This window comes from Cyprinus carpio, chromosome A4 (assembly GCF_018340385.1).
Source record: "Cyprinus carpio isolate SPL01 chromosome A4, ASM1834038v1, whole genome shotgun sequence".
Classification (NCBI taxonomy): domain Eukaryota; kingdom Metazoa; phylum Chordata; class Actinopteri; order Cypriniformes; family Cyprinidae; genus Cyprinus; species Cyprinus carpio.
This window is the reverse complement of record NC_056575.1, coordinates 1,469,469-1,489,810: the sequence shown is the minus strand read 5'-3', so window position 1 is coordinate 1,489,810 and position 20,342 is coordinate 1,469,469. Positions and strand designations below refer to the sequence as shown.

At 36.0% G+C, this 20,342-nt stretch overlaps 1 protein-coding gene and 1 long non-coding RNA gene across 2 annotated transcripts in view; one reads left to right on the top strand and one right to left on the bottom strand.

The window, feature by feature from the left end:
* Positions 1-20,070, bottom strand: part of LOC109061840 (muscarinic acetylcholine receptor M2-like) — a 65,564-nt gene extending 45,494 nt beyond the window's left edge. The window contains exon 1 of the mRNA XM_042737617.1: positions 19,665-20,070. The gene's annotated coding sequence lies outside the window, so the exon portion shown is untranslated. The remainder of the gene's footprint in view (positions 1-19,664) is intronic.
* On the top strand, positions 891-15,356 carry LOC122139583. Its single transcript, XR_006156408.1, has 5 exons — positions 891-941; positions 3,382-3,477; positions 7,325-7,530; positions 14,894-15,023; positions 15,100-15,356. It is a non-coding gene; the product is annotated as an uncharacterized LOC122139583 (long non-coding RNA).
* Positions 20,071-20,342: the final 272 nt, after the last annotated feature.

The window sequence follows — 20,342 nt, the reverse complement described above, 5'->3', positions numbered from 1 at the left end:
AAATAATGTAAAATATAAAATTAAAAATAAAAAGCTAATTCAAAATATGATGAAAAATTATAATAGTTTCTCTATAATAAAATATTAGTTGTGTGGGAGTGATGCAGTGATCGAAATATGTGATACAAATGAAAACTTACTTATATTTGAGCTGCTTTTTTTTTGGTCTAGATTCCAGCTCTGCTCGCTCTTGACATTCCTCAACCAACTTCATCAGGTGCATCCTGGGATATTTTTGAACACTATTTAAGGAGGAACTTGTACGCTGCAGAAGTTTCCTTCACAATACGCCATTTACAGTACCATTGTTTTCATTAAAATGTAGGCACAGTTAGTCTGCAGAACTGATTTAAAGTGTTTTAGCAGAAGCTTTTAGATCAAAAGATTTTTCAATCACGACTCAAGTGTGACAAGACGTTTTCGTATGTTTTTTTTTATGAGCATTAACGAGATTCTAATGTGCTGCCACATTACCCTAAAATTAAAAGTCAACGCACCATCCCACACACTAACAGCTGGAAGAGATGACGGATTAAAGCTGCTGTCTGACATCTCTGATTATTGTGTTGAATTATTTGGGAAGTTTATTGTGTCTGTGATTCAAAGTTAATTCTGAGTAGAGATCTGCTTATTAATGAGACGTGTGACCTGATTCGACTCACACTGATGTCAGATTTCAGGACTGAACCCAATGCAAAATTACAAAATGCCTTTTTGGCCCGAAATATACTTTGTAAGTGAGCACAGATGTTTCTAGCTGTGCAAGTGTAATTTGCATTATTCTGATACTGTATATGCACATTTCATGACCTAATGCATTCTAAACGTTGCCATAGCATTTGCATACATTTTTTATATTTCGTTTTTCTGATTTTCATTTTTCTTCTTTCAGATCAACTACTGTTAAGGTGGAGCAGCAGTTTGAAAAAGCATCTTGCTGAGTAAGTTAAACTTAGTTAAACTGTGAACAAAAGTCTCTTCTGCTCTCCAAGGGTGCATTTATTTGATCAAAAATACAGTAAAAATAGTGAAATATTTTTACAATTTAAAATAGCTGTTTTCTGTGTGAATATATGTTAAACTGTAATTTATTTCTGTGATTAAAGCTGAATTTTCAGCATCATTACTCCAGTCTTCAGAGTCACATGATCTTCAGAAATCAACATTTCTGATTATTAGCAATGTTGAAAACAGTTGTGCTGCGAATATGTTTGTGGAAAGTGTCATGTACTTCAATTCAAAAGTTAAAAAAAAAAAAAAAAAAAAATACATTTTATTCATAAAGCATGGTTCAAATTGATCAAAAGTGACAGTAAAGGCATTTATAATGCTAAGATTTCTATTTCAAATAAACACTGTTCTTTTGAACTTTCTATTCATCAAAGAATCCTGCAAAAATGTTTCAGGGTTTCCACAGAAATATTACAAAGTAAAAAGAAAAGAAAAAACTAGTTTAGTTATTAACACATTTGCAATGTTCTTACCAAGCACTCACACTTAAATGCATGGATTATCAGTGCAAAATTAATAAAAAATTAAATAATAATAATAATAAGCTATAATTTTCATTGATTTATAACCTAGACTCAACCGAAACCAACAATTATGCAAACAAATAACATATTAACTGTCTGGAAATTACCTCCAGCGTCACACCTGTCTTTCTGATCATTTTATGCTCTCTAGATGTATTTCAGTTTGATATTGTTTTGGGAAACTGAGGACTTTGGACCGGAACGCGGTGCTGAAATACAGAGAACACATGCTCTCGTGCACACAGAAGCGTCTGATTCTTCACTTCCTCCGAAAGAATCAACTAGACAACAATATCTCATCAGTATGCAGGGAGCAGCGGTGACCAGCAAACAAAACAGCGGATTCTCGAGCCGTGTCGCGTGTCTGCGGCGGGATTAATCCTGCGTGCTGCGTGTTTATCAGCACTCAGGTGCGAGAGCGTTCTGTGTCTGTCTGATAACTCACGCTATTGTCCGGCCTCACGCGGTGTGACCGGAGAACACCGAACGTCCTCGAAAGTGCACTCTTAATATAAGCACCAACTCTTTAGAGACCAGTGTGTGCCGATGCATGCCGGAGTGTGTGTGTGTGTGTGTGTGTGTGTGTGTGCGTGTGTGTGAATCTCTGGGTGAAAGTTTACGGCTATGCCTTTGAAAAAGTGAAATTCTCATTTTGGTATGAAAAGCTGATCTCACTGTATCACCAAGACAGCAACTACCCTGATGAAACTTTCCGCCTCGTTCAGCACTTTCTGAGGTGCGCTGATAGATTAAAGCCCGTCGAGAAACATGGACAGCCAGCCGCTGCCCGTTTGAGAGCTAGGTGGGTGTTTAGGTACAGTGCACCCAGGAATATTTGGACACTTCGACCAAAAATGACATTCTGCCATCATTTTCTCCCCCTCATGTCAGTCCAAAACTGCATGACTGACTTTCCTCTGTGGAAAGAGGAGATATTGCACAAAGTACAGTGTGAAGTCTTTGTGTATTGGGCTGTCAAGATACAAAAATGGCAAATTAAAGTGATCTATATGATTCAGAAGCTTTATTTTTAAGTCTTCGGAAGTTAAAAAAGTACTTTATGTGAAGAAAATACCAAAATTCAAGTTATTATTTGACTAAAATCCTCCCCTTCACTGTTCGCTGATATGGTACTTCAGCCAGGTTTGATATTGATGTCAGTCCTGGTTACAGTAGAATGGAAAGTACAGTACATGGAAAAACAGCTGAAAATTCATATGAAATCTAGAGCATCTTCTGTATATGCATTGACTGGTCAACCATCTGCATCTTAAATGCACTTTTATATATACAGATATTCACTATAGAGCGATTGAATGTGTCCTTGCTGAATAAAAATATTAAATATTAAAAATATTATATATTTTTATTCCACAAAAATATGAAGCAGCAACTGTTTTCATCATTGATAATAATCAGAAATGTTACTTGAGCAGCAAATCATCATATTAGAATGATTTCTGAAGATCATGTGACACTGAAGACTGGAGTAATGATGCTGAAAATACAGCTGCGCATCACAGAAATAAATTATATTTTAACAGATATTTACAAAGAAAACGGCTATTTTAAATAGTAATAATATTTCAAAATTTTTACACATTTTTGTATTTTTGATTGAATAAATGTAGCTTTGGTGAGCTTAAAAAAACTTGTTTTATAAAAAAAAAATATATATATATATATATAAATATATATATATATATATATATATATATATATATATATATATATATATATATTTTCCTTTTAGATGATTCTGAAGTTCATTCATTGGCTTTGTACTAATGTAATCTAAAATGAAATATTTAAATTATATTCTTATGGTGTTTTTTATCCTCTTCAGAGCTCGACAGCATCTGTCTCCGTTGTGAATAAGCACTGACTCTGCAACTCTCTGGTTTTTGTAGTCCACAGAAGAGAGGAAGTCAATACGGGTTGAGTGAGAATGACAGAATTTTCACTATTAAGTGTCTTGTGAGTCTAAATTGCTTTAGGGGCCGCTGCTTATGCGGATGTTGCAGGTATGCAGCGGTGTTACCTGTCTCAGGTGATTAGACGGAGAATAGGACGGCAGCTTTCCTCATCTCTCCTTCTCTCTCTCAGAGTCCGTATTTTTGCGCTCTCGCCACACATTGGCAGGATAATAGCAGCCACAAATCATCCCGTAGGCTTCACTGGGCAGGAAATTGATGTTCTTTCATTTCAAAACAATGGAGAGCCTTATGAGGGGCCTGATGATGTCATAACTCCAGCGGCTGACAGGTTTGGGGGGGCGCAGGGACAGCTCAATCAATCCCAGCATGCACTGGGGCTGCCATCGAAACGCAGAGCAGACATTCTCAATCAAACGCCACAGTCGAAGCGCTGTCTCACACACACACACACACACACACACACACACACACACGGCTGTAACATGGTGATGTAAAACCGCTGCAGGTCTGTAAAGTCAGTCGACGAGTGTTATAAATCTTCAAAGTTTTCGAGAGGAGTGTGTGTGTGTGTGTGTGTGTGTGTGTGTGTGTGTGTGTGTGTGTGTGTGTGTGTGTGTGTGTGTGTGTGTGTGTGATTTACCGTTTCAGACCTCATTATAACTGATGTGACAATCACTTCAAGTCAACATGACATCTAAATTGACCCTATTTACTTTCCTGGTCTTGTTGAACATTTTTCTTCTAAAATAAATGTTAAAATAAAAATGTCTTTATTTGTTAAATTCATTATCAATTTTTTTTTTCCTTTGCAATAATACTGATGAGCAGCAGTCAAATAACTATTTGAGTGAATCTCATTACAAGAAGTCCAAGTCACATTTCACTCTAAAATCAAAATGAAAGAAATAAGAATTTGTTTACTTGCATTTGCTACAGAAAATGAAGCTTATTTTGTGCTGAGAGTTTATTTTAATGCCATTTAAGCTAATTTACCCCAAATTCTCATTATTGTAATGCATCTGGATATTTTCTGGATATAAATATTTTCTGGATATAAAAATAAAATAAAAAATTTTAATATTTATTTTTACTAAAAGTATTAATTGTAATTTATTTATAAAACTAGTGTTCAGTTTAAATAACTTTTTTGCAAATACAATTTCTAATAAATACAATTCATTATTCCCAATGGTGACTATTTAAAAAAAAATATTTATTAGTTCTCATTTATTTATTTATACTATTTTTTTATTTTTATTTTTTTATTTGTAATACTAGTGTTCAGTGTTCAGTTAAAAAAAAAAAAAAAAAAAAAAAGTATATATATTTGCTTCTTAAAATAATTATATTTCATTTCATACAGGAAATGAAGAAGCATTACTTTTTTGTATTGAGTTTATTTTAATGACATTTAAGCTAATTTCTCCCTACTTATGCATTATTGTAATGCATCTGCACATTTCACTTTTACAAGATTGTTTGAAATCCCTCTTATTCTCAGTGGTGACTCTTTGTTTATGTATGTTTGTATTTATTGAGAGCAGTACAGTAAATACTCCCAAGATGTTTAAATACTTTTTAATTTAAATAGTGTTCAATTTAAATAAATATTTTTGCTTAGTTGTTATGAGAAGAATAATTTCACAATGCAAAATATAGACTTATTCACCACTAGCTGCATGAGATTAATCATGTATTCATAGTTCTCATAGCAATTCCGTCATGAAACCCTCTTCCAATCAGTTAAAGTTTTGATAAAGTTAGGCCAACCGAGACTCGTTTTGTTGGTTTTGTTAGTTAGTTTGCTTCTATTGACCTCATTTGTTAGTCGCTTTGGATAAAAGCGTCTGCTAAATAACTAAATGTAATGTAAATGTAAAGTCCTGCCCTACTTTTTAATCTAATTGAATTTCCAGTTTTATTATAATATACATCATATAACATTAGTAAAATAGGTTGCCAATGCCATTTCATGTTGACTTTCTACTTGAAAAACTAAAAAAATGTTAATCAGGCTTTTAAAGTCCGATTAATGTCTCTTAGCATTACAGATGTTGTGGGTTAATTACGGCACATGAAAAGCACTTTAATATCAGCAGAAAGCTCTCCGCCAGGAATACGCCGTGATTCTCGCCTCGCTCTCCAGGGGAAAATCACGCCAGTGAAGCCCTCCTGACCACTAACACGGCAGAAAACACTTCAAAGCCACCGGACACATGTGTGACCGATGGCCCTTTCCTGCCTGTCAGAGATGAGAGCGGGAAAAGCAGCGGGAATATCTCACACATACTCCAGAACACGCTTCCAGAGCACCCAGCGCGTTCCCTTCCACTCTGCTGTCAGCTTTATGGTTATGGTTGGCTGACTGCTGAGTGATGGTGGAGTGTGAACAGAAGGAAAACCGCCAGCTCACACACACACACACACACACACACACACACACACACACACACATCGATGTCAAGATCCACAGACAAGGTCATCATCAGCATGACACATATGCAAGGCAGAATACTCATAATATTTCTGCATTACGGACACTGTATGATGCAAATTTTCAACATGCATAGAATATATATATGACCTCAAGGCTGAAGTTTGATGTCAAACACACACACACACACACACACACACACGTATATATATGCAGCACTGCGTTCCAGTGCATGTCAGATCTCAGCGACACGAAGAGAGAGAGAAAGAGAGCTGGAAATGAGGTTATGATATTGAAGCGGCAGTTATTTCTAGTTTCATATTTATAATGAAATGTTTTGACAGGTTCTGTCCTCTGAAGCGAATTGAGCTGCTGAAATGTCCAAATATCTGTGATGTTAAATATGCTCTTTCTTTTTTTCACGGATTCTCTCATTTGAATTTTTCGTAGTAAATAGAGAAATAGGTTATGTATGTAGATTTTTTGTGTGTGTGTGTGTGTGCATTTAATTACATTTAAGCACATTGTCCCCAAAATTTTCATTGCTGTAATGCATCCTAATGTTTTATTTTTATTTCTCACTTTTAAATTTGTATTTTTTTTTGTCAGTGGTGATTTTAATTAATGTAATATATTATTTTCTTTGCTATAATATTATTTTCACAATACAGCAATATGAATTTTGGGGTTAATGTGTTTAATTGTCATGAAAATAATGTCATGGCAGAAGTCCAATTACTGTAATTTGTTTAAAGTTACCTTTTTCAAATTTTATTTTGTAATTCATGTTATTATCAGTGGTGATTTTAAATTAATATAATACATTATTTTCTTCTCTGTTACCAAAAAAAAAAAACTGCAATACAAATGTTTTAAATTAAAATAAATTGTCATTTAAATTATCTTAAATTAAAACGCAGTAAAACAAATAAATAATCAATCATTTAAAAATATTTTCACATATTGCTACAGCAATTTGAATTTGATTAGTCACAAAGCAGGTCCTAATATATGCTTAATTTTCTTTGTATAAAATTAATTAAATTTTGTAAAAATTTGCCTGTTTTGACATTTGAAGACAAATGTAAGTTTGAGATTTTGTATATAACGTAAAATATGTAATAAACATAAATAATTTGTGGAATACAGTAAAACAACATACTGAAATGACTAAAATTGGTCTTATAGTGAAAATGAATCTTATTCTTTCGTTAAAATAATTATATTATTAACAATATAAAATCTAGAATTATATTATTGATATTATTTTTATAAATATATAATTATTATTATTAATATAAATATATAATTAGATTTTTTTTCTTGTATTTGAATATATTTGTGGATTTGCTCTGATTATTTAATATAAATGTGAAATCATATATTTATATGCTGATAATGACCCTGTTCTGATTCAGTTCAGACAGTGCTGAAGCTCCACCTGAATAACAAGGTCGTTCTTCCACGAGCTCCAGAATGGAAGCGGTACTTTCCAGGCCCAGGGCGATGTTCTGCTGTCTGGAGATGTAAATGCCAGGACCGGTTCTGAGTGTGACAGTGCTGGATCACTCGGGAATAAACTCTCAGTCAAAACCGCTCCGTACCTGCTCTCCGGACTGAAACGGTAATCAGAACAGGCAGATTCTGCTGTGAGGAAAACTGGGTCTCTGCCGGATCGGTGCTGGTTTTTAAGAGCCTCTCATGCACTGCAGTATTAGAGCGTTCACTGTAAGACCACATATAACGACAGCAGAAGAGCTCAGATCGACAGATAAAACACAAACCTGACGGAAACCACAGGAGAGGTTTTGTTAACATCGCAAACTGTAATTTCACAAAGGCTGCAGTGTTTTCAGAAAGCCTTTTAGAAGCAGTGCGGTGTGTTTGGGATGTAAATTTCCAGCCGTTTCATTTTAATGCCATTTCTTTGGCTTGAAGGCTTTCATTTCCCTTTCAGAGCAACACTAATGGTGTAATTACAACATGCTGCCATATATGAAGAACTGGAGCAAAAACAGTGAAATCCTTTCAAAATGAAAAAATGTTACAATAAACAGATGTAATCTGGCGAGCGAAAACATCTACCGAAATTGCAAAGTGCTGAAGAGAGACGCGAGTGCGAATCTTCAAACATGGCAAAATGGCTCTTAAAAAGTGGAGACGTGTGGTAAAAACTACAAAAAGAAGCACTATCAAATAATCTTTATTCCTACGTGTGCTCATCCAAAGCTTGAATTAACCACAGAAAGCAATCAAAACCGCGTAGCCGTGATATTTCATTGTGCCTGAGCAACACACACACACACACACCTGATACCATCAGACCCTTTCCAAGTCTCTCGCTCAGCCGCCGATGTCTGTGATCTAGAACAGAGCGCTGATCTCTCAAAGTCACAGGAGCGGAGCAGCATTCAGAGGCCAATAACCCCGCAGTCGTCAGACGTATCCCGGGGATGAGCCTCTGGGGGGCTTTTAAGTGGTTTCTACAAGCCCTCCGCACTCACTCAGATTAGTTCTGTACTAAAGTATCACCTAAAGACCTAAAAAAATGACGATTCGCACAGCCTCTTATTTCAACTAATCTACATTATCTGATTTAAAAACCCATCTTCTTTACAAAAGTACCAAAAAAGACCCCAGAAATCTCAAGTATTCCTCAAAACTGTGCTCAGATGAACAAATATGAGTTCAGTATGAGCTCATTAATATAAACTGAGCTGCAATTCACATTTATTTGATAGCACTTTTCAATAAGTTTCCGTTTTTTAACGTTAGTTCACTATATTAGTTAATATGAAATAACAATTAAAAATACTTCCAAAGCTTTTATTAATATTAGTCACTTTTTAGTTCAGTATTTTGTCTTGTTTTCCAGAACAAGTATCATTTACATATATACCTGCCAATGGGCAAAGTCTTTATTTCCAATTTTTAAGCATAAACATAATATATATATTAATATCTTAGATTTAGTACCTGAGGTCCGTTCAGAGAAAAGGAAAGGCAATTTTTCCTTTTAATGTCCTCCGCAAACACAAACTTCAGTTGTTGTGGGACTGATCGTTTTGTCTCCAGGGCGAGTCTTTGCTGTTGCTCTGTATTTGAGCCATGTTTGGCAGTGAAGAATATTGTTTCTAACCAAAGCTAGCTGGCCGTTATCATTTCATCTGGTCGCTCATGAGTTATTGAGTGGGTCATGATGTTTGTCCAGAAAACTTAATAAAAGCTGACGATAAAAGAAATCTCCTCTGGGTGTGGGGGCCCTCAAGGTTCAATCCTCGGCCCTTTCCTGTTTTTTTTTTTTTTTTCAGTAGTGGGGTTACAGGAACAATCTGCCGCCCTTGGCGTCTCCCCAAGCAGTTAAGAGATTTAGTTTTTCTCTGTTGTACTAAAGCCAAGCGACTCAGTTAATGCACTGAAGAGCAAAACATTAAGCAGCTGAGTGCAAGATACTTTCTTGTTGTAAATCCACTTCCAATACTTCACGTTCACAAATACAGTGACCTTTTCTACACAAATGGAGGAATTTTAAAGAATGTTACAATGATCACAACCTCCGAAAAGATGCAGTGAATATGCACTGCTTAGTATTTTTGTCTGTATTTGTGCATAGTTTTTATCTTTTCATGTACAAATAAAAAAACCCTCTTAAATCACGATGCATTTACTTGATAAACGAAATTGCTTGAGATATTAAGTCTTGTTTTCTGATAAAAAAAAAGATCATTATCTGTATTCATAATTATTTGTCATTTTATTAGTTTTGTGATAATCATCAAAATTAAGTGGGTTTAAATTAACCTGCTTTCCCTTTGAATTATTAAGTTAAGAATTAATTATTTTACTCCATGGAGTGATATTTTTCTTGTTTTAAGCATTAACTCAATTCATTTTTATATGTTTTTCAGAAAACTAGACATATTATCTTACAGTGTCATTTCACTTTTATGTTAATTTCACTCTTAATTGAAGTAAAAATGTATCATGATTTAAGAATATTTAGCTATTTTAACTAGAAAAGACAAAAATACTAATTAACCCATGTGCTGTGCTGAAAATCCTTTACTTAATTTGGTGTTCCTGTCAAAAATGAAAGGCTTTTTAAAAATTGCTTGCAAATCTCTTAATGTGCTACATTATTACCAAATCTTAGATTCAATCTTTCTTGTAAACTTGTTTTCTTTCAGTTAGCACAGGTTTTGTATTTCTTTTTTAACATGGTTTCGTTGAAGGCCTCATTGATCTGAGCGTTTACACTTCAGTTTTTGAGTGGAAAAAAAAGCATTTGTTGATCATTTTGGTCAGTGTACACTCAAAAACTGAAGTGCATTTTTCTAACCCCATGGACAGATATTTATTTCTTGTTTAAAATGTAAAATATAAAAAGTTAATTTTGATGCATTTATTCATTTTCTTAGTTTAAGAATTTTTAGCTATTTATACTGGAGAAGACAAAAACAAATTATAAAATAAGACAAAAATACTAATTAGGAATGTTTTTAGTGTTTCCATACAACTTGTGCACTATATTTCAAGTCTTCCTAAGCCAAACTTAGCATTGCAAAGGTCACGTGACACAAAAACCAATGGTGCTCAACACCACTGACAACAAACCCTGTTGGGTGCCTTGCATAAAAGCTTTCATTTGACTTGAAACGTAGTCATTAAGGTGCTTTTCTTCTCATTTTGGGAGCTCAGCTGCATTAGTCTTTCACTGAGATTAATCTAAACATCTCTTTGTGTTCCACGAAAGTCATATAGGATTGGAACAACGTAAAGTTGTGTAAATGGCATGTTCCTTTAAAGTGTGTTCAGGTACAGTGAAACTGAATTGTTTTGAGCTCTATTCATCGTTACACACATTTGTCATTATCACCTTTTTTCCAGGTGACATACTAAGTTCAGTCCTTCAATGAAAGTGTCAGCAGCTCTCCCCGTAACGAGGCAGTGGATGAAATGAGTGAGTGAATGTGTGGAGGTGTAATAGACGGGGGGAGAGATGGAAAGAGATGAATCTCTAGCAGATAGATAATTGGAAAGAGGCTCTCTGGAGACGCGCATCAGAAGGCTCGTGTAATAAGAGCGGAGGAGTGTGTGAGGAATCTAAATGTTTCTGTGTTTGCGTCCTGTAGAGCCACTCAGACCCACGAGTCCATCTGTTTCCTGCTGCTTCACCTGCATCCAGATGCACCAGCAGCTGTTCGTTTCTATAGTTCTGAGTGTGTGCTGATGATTTCGAGTGTATTGATCATATCTCATCATACTCCACGTAAATACAAAGTGCATCTGGAAATAGAAGCTCGATTTTTAGCTTAAACTTTTTCTTTTTTCAGTTTATTTACTGTCATGGCAGAGCAACAGTTTGAAGAGAATCTTACTGAGCAAGTAAGTTATCACAAGTTGACATATCAATCTTCTATTGATTGTCTTTTTACAAATTTGCAGGGTAAGAGTTCACCAAACTTGGACTTTGTAATGCAAACGAAACTTGCCAATGAATGGAAGTCAATGGAACAAGAACTGAAGTGTGACCAGCTCTTTAAATATTAAAATTAATAGATACTGAAATCATCTTTATCTGTTTAGTGCCTCGCCTTTAATGCTTTTAATGCCATAGTTTGCAAGATTTGTGACCCTGGAGCACAAAAGCAGTCTTAAGTCGCTGGGGTATATTTGTAGCAATAGCCAAAAAAAAAAAAAAAAAAAAAATACATTGTATGGGTCAAAATTATTGATTTTTCTTTTATGCCAAAAATCATTAGGATATTAAGTAGAGATCGTGTTCCATGAAGATATTTTGTAAATTTCCTACTGTAAATATATTAAACTTAATTTTTGATTAGTAATATGCATTGCTAAGAACTTCATTTGGACAACTTCAAAAGTGATTTTCTCAATATTTAGGTTTTTCTGCACCCTCAGATTCCAGATTTTCAAATAGTTGCATCTCAGCCAAATATTCATTTACACTGAATATGTATAAATCTCAATTTTGAAATATTGACCCTTACGACTGGTTTTGTGGTCCAGGGTCACGTTTCTCATAACCAAAGGTTTAGCATATGTTTTGAGAGCGTACATTTGTTGCTGTATATTCAAGTGTATTATTGCACTGCACTCCACACTTCTTCACTTCACTGTCTGTTTTTGGAACAGTCTGCCCTGGCGCTACAGGTCTAAAGATATCTGAATCTCATTTAGTTTGGAAGACGGACAGTAAGGCTGAATATCCAGACTCAAGAATCCTGCCAGAGCCAAAACAATCTACCTACGAGACTGAGAGAGCGAGGTGTGTGTGTGTGTGTATTGATTGCTGTAAACGCAGTGGGAAAACTGGGTTGATGACCTTGTGTTGGGTTGCATCCAGCGCTGTTAGCCCACTTGATGCACTTTAAATGAAGGATGAACACAGGCCATGGATACTGATGCCAGGAGGACCACACAAGCTTAAAACCTACACTAAACCAACCTTGATCCGGTTCCAGCCTAGTCTTAAGCCAGTCTCATTGATCAATTTGCTGATCCGACTGATCTCTCACACACCTTTATTGCAGCTGTGTGTGTGCTTGATCTTCCAGGCTTATCAATAATCCAATTTAAAGGCAGCTGAAGAAACTTGAGTTTGATAAGCCCAGTATTTTTGTTTCTAGAGGACGAATAAAAATGCATTCTCGACCTTCCTCACGGACACACCGCAGCTGTTAAGATCTAAAACAGGCGTCTCTGAATCTAAACATTCTCACTGAATCCCTTTCCGAATGTCGCTCCTCTGATGCCGGGACAGCCGTCAGTAAGCACACTAGTTAGGGATAATATATCTGTTGCCGATGGAGAATAGAAGTGTGTGCGGTGAATTAAATCACACCGCAGCTTCTGCACATCGTAAAAGCGATCTGTGAATTCAGATTTGATTAGAGTTCAGAGAAACTGGAATGACGTTCTCGTATTTCGACTGTGTTTACTCTGGGTTATGTGTCGGCATTTCACTGAACTACAAAGCTAGTGTGTTCAGTTTGTTTAAACAGAGTCGTGAGGATGAGAGAATAAGCTTTATTAAAGTTTTCACTGATATCTTCCACAGCACTGCATGTGTAAACAGCAGAAACATTACAGATTTGTTTGTTTAATTTCAGACATTACTCTTGTATCATTTATCTGGTTGCGTGATATTATATAGATTTATTTAGATGTTTATTATAGAAATGCCGAAGTTGTAGCTAGTTGCATTTATAATAATCCAAATAACAGATTGTTTGATTAATGTCATATGGATTTATTTATGTTTATTATAGAAATGTTGAAGCTGTAGCTAGTTACATTAATAATAATAATATATTTATTCTATAGACATTTGCAATAACAGCAGCTGTTATTAGTTATTTATTTAGATGTTTATTAAAAAAAAACTTTAGATAGTTACAAATTACAGTAATAATGCTGATTTTTTTTATCTGTTGACATTTGCAATAAGAATTGTTGAATAATATTATGTGGATATATTGAGATGTTTATTATAGAAATGTTGAAGCTGTAGCTACTTAAATTAATAATGATCCAAATTTATTATATAGTCTATTAAAAAAAATGTTTTTTTTTTAAATGTTTTTTATGTTTTATTATTTGTTTCAGTAAAAAAAAACCTCTAGACAATGACAAAAATCAGACAAAATTCATCAGAGTTATCTAATTCTAATGGTAAATATTAAAAGTCGGTAAGATCATTTGAGTCTGTTTTTCATGCAAATCTATTGTACAATATATTAAATTTTTCATTATACTTTTATAACAGATCCAGTCATGACTGTTTGCCATTCACCTGTTGTAGAAACTCTCGCATGAGCGTGTGAGTAAACGATTTTGAACTGTTCCTTTAAATGAATATTAACAGATTGGACCAAAGCGGATGCATATCTCTGTGCATTAAGCCTTACAGTTTAAACGTCACAAGAGCGAGAAGGAGAGCTCACCAGGGGCGCCCTGCTATTCACTGATGCACAATAACCTCCAGGCCCCTTAAACACACACACACACACACACACACACACACACACAGAGTTCCCTCTGTCAGATCAGCTCGTGTCTGACAGTGTTTTGTGCCTCAGGAGTTTTGTACTGAGAATATCAGATGTGAAATGTAGAAAAATCCCTCAAACAAGCCGTGTCACACAAGCAGAGAGATCACCAGAGTGTGTCAACAGACTGACTGCACACACACACACACACACACTCACTCGCCACCTCGGCGTGTGCCATTTAAGACAGACGCCTATAGGGGAGAGGAGTGAGTGTCACCACTCTGAATGTCATGAAGTCTGTGTGTGTGTGTTTTGCCCCCGTTGGTTCTGGGGTTGCGCTGCTCGTGGGAAAATAGCTGCATAATCGTCCTCCTTTACTGTCGGATTGTGAGTGTCACACACTGTAAGCTCCCATAAGAAAACAAAAATGAGATCTTTTCATCTCTCCTTATTTCTCCAAGAAAGCGATGAGATTAAATTGAGTGTAAATGGAGCCTTTTGCTGCTTTTAAATGTTTCTCTTGAGAAAAAAACTCTCTTTTAAAGTAGGGTTATTATAGTTATATATATTATACTAATATATACTAAAATATAAAAAGCTTCCAAAGCAACATGTCTCATTTTAATTTAGTTGATGCACTGAAATAAAAATGAATACAAATATATAGACATAAAAAAAAGTTTTTTTTTTTTTTTTTATTAATAATATATGCATTTTTAATGCATTTACACATTATAACAATACATTAATTCAAAATAATAATAAAAACTAAAGTAGTATCTCAAATGCACTAAAATAACAATATCTTTATGCACAGTTTTGGATGCCCATTTTAATGTTTACCAGCTCCTTTTATGCATCAGATCTTAATTTGAGCTCTAACATTTCTCTTCCATTGATCTATCTGCTTCTCACTGGTTTTAAAGGCTTATATTATACAACTTATTAGTGTCTGTTTTTATTTGTCCTCAGGAGAAACATCAGAAGCAGTGTTGGTACATGAAGCGATTGAGCATGGCATTGTGTCTCCAGAGCTGCGCAAGAGCAACATCTGAGCAATAAGACTTTCCTCTGGGCTGTGCTCTACAGGCTCCAGAAAACAGTAAGTACATTTGCATATCTTTTTCATTTGTCTCCCTTGGAACAAATGACGGAGGTTTTGCAAACCTGCTGTGAAGCTGATGAGATGCAGGAGAGAGTGTGTGGGATCATTAGAGGAGCAGTTCAGCCAGAAATGAATGTTCTGTCATCACAGTCACTTTCGTCGGAGGGAAAAGAGCACCTGGGATGTTCTGTTGAGTATCTCAGATTTAGACGACATGAGGGTGAGTAAATGATGATGGGGTTGTCATTTTGGGGTGAACTGTCTCCTTGAGAGAAGATTTGAGATACTAAAATATACAAAAATAAGAACGTTTTACTTTGAGTTATGTTTTAAAAACTTTTTTTTTCTTAGTTATTCAAACGTTAATGGAATGTTCCATTTTATCATTTTGGAACGTCATGGAAACGTTACTTTTGAATGTTCTCTGAACATTCTGAAACATACAGTAACAATTAAAAAACATCCAACTGAAATGTTTCAGGAAAAAACAAACCATCAAAATAACTAATAAAAAAAAAAAAAATTATAAAAACAAAAAAAACTCACATACTCATTAACAAAAAAAAAAAAAATTAATATACTACCACAAAATATATATATATATATATATATATATATATATATATATATATATATATATATATATATTTGCATTCCCATTTGCTCAAATAGCAAAAGAAAAACTAAAGAAAATACCATCACTCCCATAGACGCTGTGTTATAAACACCCTTGCATTTGCATTAACTAGTGTTTTGTAATTTGATGCAAAGGTAATATAATACAAAGTATAGTGTTATAAATATACATACATTAAAAAAAAAAGAGAATACAAAAAACTTTGGAGGATTTATGATGCCGATGACCGTTGAAACACATTGTCACATTCTTGTGAAAAGGCTTCATAATGTTAACATAAAGCATTATTAAAGACCAGAACATTTGTTTATAACTTTGAGAGAACATTGTCAGAACATTCTGAGAATGTTGAGGACATACCATAGATGGATATCCATCAAACTAGTTATATATATATATATATATATATATATATATATATATATATATATATATATATATATATATATATATGATTCAGTCAATTCCCGGTGAACAAAATCATGCATGCAGTCCCATCCTGCATTTTTTCTCATTCGAGAAGCCATTTCACTCAGATATGTGTCACAGTCGGGAGGAAGAGATGGTGGCAGCTTCTGTTTCATGCCATTTTTAACTAATTTGTCTTCAAATTATAGTTCAATAAATTCATATGCATTCTCTCACTTCCAAAATACTTCAGACGAGGATTTCCAGAAAACAGTACATGACTTTCAAACTGTTTGCATAAACTGCTTAGACTAGTCTTACAAGTTAGTCATCTGATTTTTTTTCTGTAGGATTGGTCATAACTTAGTAGCTCGGTCTAATTCGAATCCTAGAAGTAAGACTAGCTGGTTGGTCTTATTAAGACACAGTCCTAACACATGCAGCTGAACCCAGATGTCCAGATCCTCTTCACTGTTGTGCATTTAGATTCTATGACAAACAACTAGTGCTGCAATGATTATTTCTCACACACTCAGTACCCAAGGCCCTCGATGTTATTGACCCGCTACACTAAGTAAGTGTGTGTGTGTGTGTGTGTGTGAGAGATGCTGTCAGTCAGTCTGACATGGTCTCTACAGTCCCGTTAGCACTTCTAAATGATTTAACTACTGATGTTACTGCAACTCCATAAACATTTTTCACCTAAACGCCCTCGTGCTGCCATTATACACCACCACAACACTGTCTGCAGTCAAACACCCTCTCACACTGACATTAAACACACACACAGGTCAGCGTGAAGGAGCATGTGCTTCTCTGTGTCCATCAGCAGCTGAAAGACTTTGACGGTCTGATTTACACAATGCACTGTAGTGTGCAGCAGCTGATGTGTATTATTGAGTGTTGATGTGCACACAGCAGAGATCATTATGTCTTTTCTTGTCCAGCTTAACACCAGCATCAGCCAAACACTTAAAACAGAAGTATAAAATGAAAAGGTCCATAATGACGGTCTTGTGAAATGCAGTGCTAGGACTTCAACAGCATTGACCAGCACAGTATCCCTTTCTGTTTACGTATTTAACATATATTTTTAATGGTAAAATATTTTATTATAATGTTCATGGTATAAATGAATATTATTACAGCGCTACCATGTATAAAATATAATATGTTTAATATATATCTATTATTTTAATAGTAAAATATTTTATCATAATGTTTATCATAATGTAAATATTATATCGTGAATTTTTTTTATGTGATTATATTTTATGTGTTTATATATTTATGAACTTTAAATATATTTCTAATTATTTTGCTAATGCACAAATGTTTATTGCCCATTTTATTATTTCGTTAGTTATGTGAAGAATTGCATTTATCTGAATGTGGTTTGTGAGATCAGATTTTCCTGTTTTTGGACCCCATTTATTTGTATTTATTACTGACCGCATCGGATGACCTGAGATGGGTTTGTCCCTGAGCTGCCTGACTTAGATCTGTGTCGCATGACATCAGGGGGCGGGACATTTTCATTCTAGGAGCATGTGATTGGACAAAAAAAATCTGTGAGTCATGAGTCATCAACATTTTGGACAGTTTTTAAGACACAAGCTAGCATGTAGGTGAGCTCAAAACACACATACATGGACTAAAAGTTATATATATAGTAAAAATACTCCACACATATCCCCTTTAAAAATACACATTAAAACACACACTATAAAATCACAATAAAAAATTGTATATATAAAAAATATAAAATAAAAGAAAAAAAAAACAGATATAACGTAATTTTATAACTAAGCAGTCTGCACTGTAGCGTTTTTTTTTTCTTTTTCTTTCTAGTGTACCTGTGCGCGTCCATGCGCACCCCCGTCTGCATGTAACGCGCGCTCTAACGGGCAGAACGCGCCAAACCAAAAGAGCGAGAAACGTTCAACAGCTTGAAGAACATATCATGAAACCTATTCAGCGTCAATAACGCTTCATTTCAACTGCGCACTAGTTCCAGATCAGCACTTTTGACATGTACAGCGTCTGGTTCCTCTGCGTCTTTGCGCATTTGGATATTTTATTTCTCGTTTCTCTTTGAGCAGCGCAACAGTCCATCATTGCCAGATCCAGTGATGATCAATGTGCTGCGCGATTATCAGTCTGAACGATTATCAATCATTTTATGAGCACAAGTGGAATCGATAGCTAAATTATGAGCATGCATGAGTGGATGTCTATTTTCTTTCGCCTATGAAATATTTGACAAAACTTAAAGGTAAAAAATAGCAGAACTGACGACCTGCCGCGTGACGCGCTTTGGTTATTGATTCGACGCGCGCTTCCTGATCCATACACAGAGCAGCAGAGGAGATAAATCAGAGATTTAAGCTGAAAACTTCCAGGACAAGTTATTGATTCAACTCTATTGATTCATAACAGTTGATCCTTGCCCAAACATTAAGGGAAAGCATTAGAGGCCGGAACGGTGGTGGGTGACCGTTTCCTTTTCATTTCTGAACACTTTAGAGCTCTGCAAATCAGACTGAACCTGAACAGCCAAATAATGATCTGAACTTCGTATGGAGAATAAAACTAAACTATTAAGCGCGCATTAAGAAAATCCTCAATCCAGCAGACAGCGCGTAAAGTGAATTTGCCTTGCGGGTTCCCACATTTCTGTTGAGTTGGAGACATTGGTTTATACGAGTTTGATCAGTGTTGTTTCTGTTAAAGGTCTGTAGTAGGAAATTAACGAGGATATACCCGTGCACAGGAGAGCAAATCACGCGCCACGAAGGCCAGTCTATCACAGCAGCTGGAAAATCAGTTCACACGATTGGGACGGTGCCAAATATATCAGTGTCGTGGCACATAAAGACACTTTAATTGACAACATTCGACCTGTGCATACATTTCTGCATTATTTAGGGCAGATGCATGAAAAGCAACTATAGGTTACATAATTATTCCGTCCAGTGTTTAAATGAAATGTCGCGCTCAAGTGCGCAAAAACCTTTTACGCACAACTCGAACGGCAAGGAATGCAGCCAAATCAGTTTCTTTTAACACCTCAAATGTTTGATCTGATACCCAAATGTTATTAAAAAGATTGAAGGCAAATGTTTCTGAGTTGGTTTGCCTGCGCGCAAACGGAGCCCGAGGGAGCTGTTTTCCAGCTCAGGTCTGCCCTTGGGTGCGCGCTCGGATCTGCCGAAAATATTCTAAATGGTCTCTGATTAGTGAAGTCTTAAAGTTGCTTACGCGCTTGGCTTGAGTGAGTTATGATGGGGAAAGCGCGTGAAATCGGCGATGCTTTTGGAGTCTCCATGGAGCGTCAAGTTCAACAGCTCAATCCAAGAAACAACTACAGTGATCCGCGTCTCCTGGTGCTTTCCGTCGATTTCAAGCTCAGTGGGACATTTTTAAAATCATTTTTTTTCTTTGAGAACCTTGTGTTTGTTTCACGTGCGCTCCTTGACGCGCGTTTATTTGCTTGTAGCTATTGGCTTATAAAAACATTGGCTCGTGCGTGATGCAACAAATCGCCTGAAATATTTTCTAGATAGCACGTAGTAACGGACAGTTTGTCCTACCTGCTTTCAGTCGCTCCTGGCGCCCGCGGGGACGCTGCTGTCCGGGTCCGTTTGGTCACGCAGCTGGACGTCTGAGGACATGATGCTGGACGGTCGGAGCTCTTCTCGTGGGTGAACGCGAAACGAGGAGTGGAAATGAGGAGTAGGAGAGCAGGAGGGAGGGGAGGAGACGCAGGAGGTCCCTTTACAGCATCATTCTCACATCATCAACACACTTCAGTTTACAGGCGCCAAAGCTTCATCAATATCTCTCAGTTGACGGTGTTTACGTGCAAATGTGAAATGGTGCATCAGGCTCGGGTTTTATAGTCGGGAGATGGGCACATTGGTTGATCTCGTGGGCTTTAACTGGATTAGATGCATGTGACGTTCAGGTGAATGAACGCGTTTCGCGCGTCGTGTGATTGAGCGCGGCTTCAGATGCTGCTGGCGGCGCCGATGGATCGATTCTATCTCCGGACGCCGTGTTGACGCGCTCCGGCGCGTGAGGATCAAACGGGATTTGAGCTCACAGACCTCCGTGCCACACTGAACCACAAAAACCTTTTAGCGGAAAATGTAGCGCTACGCTCCACGTGTAACGCTCTTGGCATACTGTGGTACATGATCAAAAAACATGGTTTCGCCTGCGTGCGCGTCCAAAAACTATTATTTGCTATAGTACTTCTCCAATCCGAT